A 5,876-nucleotide genomic window follows, 5' to 3' on the forward strand; every position below is an offset into this window, starting at 1 on the left:
CAATGGGTGGACTCTGTCAAATACTCTTCTTCGAGTTTCCTCATAGAGAAGGAGACAGGAACAAAGAGAGTCAGCTGGGGCCCTGGCCCATGGAGCCCCATCCCTCAGGGGGAGGGAGCAAGGTGGCTGCCCTGACTGGTGGACTGGAGCCTTTTCTAGAAATTTCCATCCTTTTCATGGAGCCAATTCCTTACAGTTAGGGTGAGGCCAGCCCACCCTTCCCACTCCTCACCCACCTCCCTCTAACCCAAAGAGCCATTCAATGTGTGTGTGATAGGGGCTGGTGTTCCACCATAGCTCAGGTGCTCGATTGAAGAGAGACAGACTCAGTCTGTTCTCAGGAACACAGAGTTAGAGCTGTAAGGGATTGTAGAAGCCATCTGCTCCAACGCTTTCATTTTAAAGATGAGGACAAAGGAGGCCCAGAGTAGTGATTTATCCAGGGTCACACAAGTATTAAAGGAAGAGCTTGGCTTTAGAAGTCAGAAGGTCTTTAACTCCTTTGAATGATGTCTTTGTCAGACACTTTGGGAAATGGTGGAGAAAGGTTCTGAACTGCTAGAGGGGTCCTTCTTGGTAGGAGATCTAGAGATCATGATGGCTTAGTCCACGAGACACCTGGACCAAAGCTCATACTCTGATATGTGGCCTTGTAGATTGTGATATACGAGGCAGCTAGGTGGCTCAGTGGATAAAGCACTGGCCCTGAATTCAGGAGGACCTGAGTTCAAATCTGGCTTCAGGCACTTGACATGTACTAGCTGTGTGACCCTGGCCAAGTCACTTAACCCTCACTGCCCCACAAAAAAAAAAAACACAAACCAACAACAAAAACCCAAATAACCCACAAAAAAAAGATTGTGATATATTGTGATATTCATTCATCCATCCCTATCTATCCATCCATCCATCTCTATATGTGTTTATTTTCTAATTCCTAAACAAAGATTAGCTTTTTCAGAGTAGGAATCATTTCTTTCTCTGTATTTGTACCCTCACCCCCCAACACACACACACACACACACACAATGCCTGCCTTGTAGTGAATGCGTATTGATTGAAAGCAGGAGTGTTGCTTCTGGGCACAAGACCCTTCTATCTGACTTCTTGTTTCTGTTGACCCTGCCCTGGGCCAACTTCAGTGCCCTGAGGTACCTGGCTGCTCACTTCCAGCCTGGCTTCTATGGCCCCTTGGGCCTTCTCCTCCTTCATCCCTCCCTCTTCCCCAGGGTAGGCAAATCACCACTGGAGCAACCATGTTCCTATCTGCTATAAGATGGACTTCCTGAGTTCTCACAGGATATATCACCACCTGCTATGAAGATGAGTCTCAAAGGAGGACCATGAATAGTCTAATCACTTGGCTCACTCAGAATGCTTCTCTCCAACCACAAATCTTCTGCCTGTGCTCATTCTCATGCCCCATATTCTCCACATCTCAGTGATTTTGGAACAATCCTAGTTCCCCATCCTTAACTCCTTGTGCCTTTACTCTAACATGGTCAACCCTACTCCCCCAGTGTCCAAATCCAGATCTGCCCCCCTCTTCCATGATGTCCTCTGGAGTGCCTGCTCCTTGATGAACAATTTCCTTTTTAACTTTAATGTAATGGAGTATTATTGCATCATAAGAAATGATAAAAGAAATGAAATGAAAAGAAATGAAAGATTTAAGAACTCTGATCAATACAGTGACCAACAACAATTCTAGAAGACTGATGATGAAACTTGGTACTTATTTCCTGGAATCAAGATGCAAAATAAAACATATTTTCCAAACAGCCAGTGTTGGAATTTTTCTTTCTTCTTCATATTTGTTATGTTTTTCTTTTTTTCTAATAGATAAAGCAGAGAGTGAAGAAGCATAAGTGTAGATTAGCAAAAAGAAAGAAAAAAGGGGGAGAGAGAAAGGGAAAGGGAGAAAGAAAGAAAGAAAAGTCATTCAAGCATCTTTAAAAAAAATACAAAGACAACAGAAGGAAGGCTCAAAAGAAGCACAGACAAGCAGGATAGCTTTGACGATGCATATAAAAGAGATCTGCACTTTTATATCCAGTCCTCTTTTTCTCCTATGTATATGGAAATGCTATTTGGTATTTGTTATGTTCAGTATAAAAATGAAAGGGAAAAAAGCATATATATTATGCTCCCTCAAATACTATAACTTCTCAGTTCCCCATTCTAGTCAATTCCCATAATCCACCCCTCCACTCCATCTCAGCTACACAGAAAATGGTTGTGCCCATGATCTTGCCATTACCCACAAATGTTCCACTTCCATGTTATCCAACTCAAATTACCTTATCTGATCATCAGTGACATACCCAGTGAATTTAATACCTGGAGCACATAATTTTTTTAACACCCCCTTCCTCTGTATAACAAAATGATTTTCATTAATAATCATGAAATTAAACCAATAATAAATTATCAGAAAGAGAAATGAAGATGGTAAATTTTTTCTTTTATTGAACTTCATATATATAATCAATCATAGCAGAAACCTAAATAAATAATGAAATAATATTAGCATACTCACGTAAAGGAAAAAAGTATAAATTGTTTTTAGAAAAAAGGGGAACATTAATATTTATATGTATATTGTTCTACTGAAATAGTTAATAAAATTATGGTTTCTGGTTTTGAGCCTTAAGTTCTTTGCATTTGTCAATAATTTTGACAAAATTGATATTTCCTAATTCACAGTCAATAGTCACATTTGTCAATCTTCCTTCAGTTGATCAAAGAAGTTCATTTTAATTTGAAAAGGCCGACTGAGCTCGGACTGAGATGCCTAGGATCATAGCGCAGCAGCAGGGGCAGCAGCAGCAGCGGCATCCAAACCTCTCCGTCTTCTGCGACCCTCAGAGCACCCTCGACTCCTGCCATCATGCAGTTCTCCAATAGCCACAACATGCTGAAGTCCCGCGACCCCACTGAGGAGGAATATCTCGACCTCTCCTCGCACAGCAACCACATGGCTAAGATGCTAACCTCAGAGCTCTATGAAAAACTCCGGGATAAGGTAACACCCAGCGGTTTCACCCTGGATGACGTCATCCAGACCGGTGTGGACAGCCCAAGGCACCCATTCATCCTGACTGTGGGATGTGTAGCTGGAGATGAAGAGAGCTATGAAGTGGTCAAGGAACTGCTTGATCCTATCACCGAGGACCAACATGGAGACTACAAGATGAAGGTAAGACTGATCTTAACCCTGACAATTTGCAGGGTGATGACCTGGAGCCTAACTATGTGCTGAGTTCTCCTGTTAGAAGTGGCAGGAGAGGGGCAGCTAGGTGGCGCAGTGGATAAAGCACTGGCCTGGATTCAGGAAGACCTGAGTTCAAATCCAGCCTCAGACACTTGACACTTACTAGCTGTGTGACCCTGGGCAAGTCACTTAACCCCCATTGCCCCGCAAAAAAAAAAAAAAGACAAGAAAAGAAAAAGAAGTGGCAGGAGCATCCAAGGATTCTGCCTGCCCACATTGCAGCCGGACGAGCGCCACACCATAGAGAAGCTCTCTGTGGAAGCTCTGGCCAGCCTGGAGGGTGACCTGAATGGGAAGTACTATGCTCTAAAGTACATGACTGAGCAGGAACAGCACTTCCTCTTTAACAAGCCTGTCTCCCCACTCCTCTTGGCATCTGGCATGGCCCGAGACTGGCCCGACGGCAGAGGCATTTGGCACAATGACAACAAGACCTTTCTGGTGTGGATCAACAAGGAAGCTCACCTGACTGATTGGACTTCTGAGAGGTAGAGCTGGTGCAGATGGTGGTGGATGGTGTGAAGTTGCCCATAGAGATGGAAAAGTGCTTGGAGCAGGGCCAGTCCATTGATGACCTTATGCCAGCCCAGAAATGAGCAGTTGGCCCCCTGAATTCTGCATTTCCTAATTTATTGGATGAATGAATAACCACCATCCTTCCCACCTGGGGCTCCCAGGGGACTCCAGATGCAACCCACCTAATCATGCTGTAGAGAAGTCTTCCTTCCATTCTTTGGTGTTAGACTTTATTTATTTATTTTTTTTTAGTGAGGCAATTGGGGTTAAGTGACTTGCCCAGGGTCACACAGCTAGTAAGTGTTAAGTGTCTGAGGCCGGATTTGAACCCAGGTACTCCTGACTCCAGGGCCGGTGCTCTATCCACTGCGCCACCTAGCTGCCCTAGACTTTATTTTTGATGGTTGAGATGTTGCTAAATGCTGAAATAACAAACTCTTGTTTTGGCCTGTCCCAGGTCTCAGGGCAATTAGAAAAAAAAACCTGAAAAGGCCTTTCTCTTTAATATTTTTCCCAATTACATGGAAAAACAATTTAAACATTCTTTTAAAAAATTTTGAGTTCCAAATTCTTTCCTTCCCTTCCCTCCCTCATTAAGAAGACAAGCAATCTGTCATAGGTTATACATGTGTAGTCCTACAAAACACATTTCCATGTAAGTCATGCTGTGAAAACAGACCAAAAAACCCCAAGAAAAATAAGGAAAAAGTATTTTTGATCTGCATTCAGGCTCCACTAGTTCTTTCTCTGGAGATGGATAGCACCTTTCATCATCAGTACTTTAGAATTGTCTTGTATCATCTGTATTGCTGAGAATATCTAAATTATTCACAGTAGATCATTGCACAGTATTGCTGTTACTGTGTACAATGTTCTCCTGGTTCTGCTCACTTTACTTTGCATCAGTTCATCTAAGTCAAAAGACTTTTCTCATCTGAAGCAACATAAATACAAATAGCTCTGGGAAATTATTAAAAAATAAGGATAAGTTTGGCAGAGATTCATGAATAAAATGAATTTTAATAAAACCCAAATGTCTGAAAAAAGATGCCATTTATGTAATTCTTAAATCATGCCACTGATATAATATTTTACTTCCTTGATTTGTTCTTTAGTTTTAAAACAATTAATCATTTTAAAAGAAGAATACATTTCAGCCTTAAAGATAATATTCAAATTCAGTAAAATTGTTCACATATGAACTAAAATTGGCATTGACCCAACAGAAAGATTACATCTTGCAGTTCACATCGTTTCACCATTTAAAATTTTAGGCACAAATAAAAGCCCAAGGGGTCACGTAGACTGGCAGAATTAAGGCCTCATAGTCTGTTCCTTCATCTTTACAATCACTATGCTCTCATTGTTTATAGAGAATCTACCATTTTAAACACTGGAATATGTGGTTCCACAACACAAGCTTGAATGAATTTGAACAATTCTGAACCATTAAGAGAAGACATATTCTCAAAGGGAAAGTGTGTAGCTGAGTCAGTATATGTGGTTCTAGTGTATAAACGGGGGTTCTCTAAATTACCTTCCATATAGAATAGGAAGTTTGTTGTTTTAAATGTCTCTCCAAACTATGCATCCCTTTATTGTCTGTATCCTGGGCTACCTCTACCATTCCCCTCCACCCCATTCCACAGCTGGTCATAATCTTTTATCCCATCTTTCCCTGTGCCTTATGAAGCCTAATCTTGTCCTTCATCTTCACTGGGTGACCCATTCTTTCTACCCTTTGGTTCTTTCCCAAACTATCACCCTTACGCCGGCTATACTCTCCTCCCTTCCCAACCTCAGAACCATTTAAAATCTATACTGTCCTTTACTCTTGAATATCTTGTCCCCTTGTCCTCTCTCTGATCATGCCTTGCCATATATTCAGTGTGTCATGCTGCTGTGGCCATTTATGGCTCTCCTGTTATTTAGCAAACCTGAAGGCAGCATGAGGAAAGTCCTAATTGGACTGAAAATCTCTTAAAATAAATCTTTAAGTCATTTGAAAGAGAAGAAACCAGCGCCTTTATTCAGCACTTGATTCTGGACAAATCGGCCACCCAATAGTGAAACTTGCCAAGGGACA

The 5,876-nt window shown here is 41.7% G+C and overlaps 1 pseudogene; it reads left to right on the forward strand.

Moving 5' to 3' along the window:
- Positions 1–2,890: 2,890 nt before the first annotated feature.
- LOC122753900 lies at positions 2,891–3,766 on the forward strand (annotated as a pseudogene).
- The last annotated feature ends 2,110 nt before the right edge of the window (positions 3,767–5,876 follow it).

This window comes from Dromiciops gliroides, chromosome 1 (genome assembly GCF_019393635.1).
Source record: "Dromiciops gliroides isolate mDroGli1 chromosome 1, mDroGli1.pri, whole genome shotgun sequence".
Taxonomy (NCBI): Eukaryota; Metazoa; Chordata; class Mammalia; order Microbiotheria; family Microbiotheriidae; genus Dromiciops; species Dromiciops gliroides.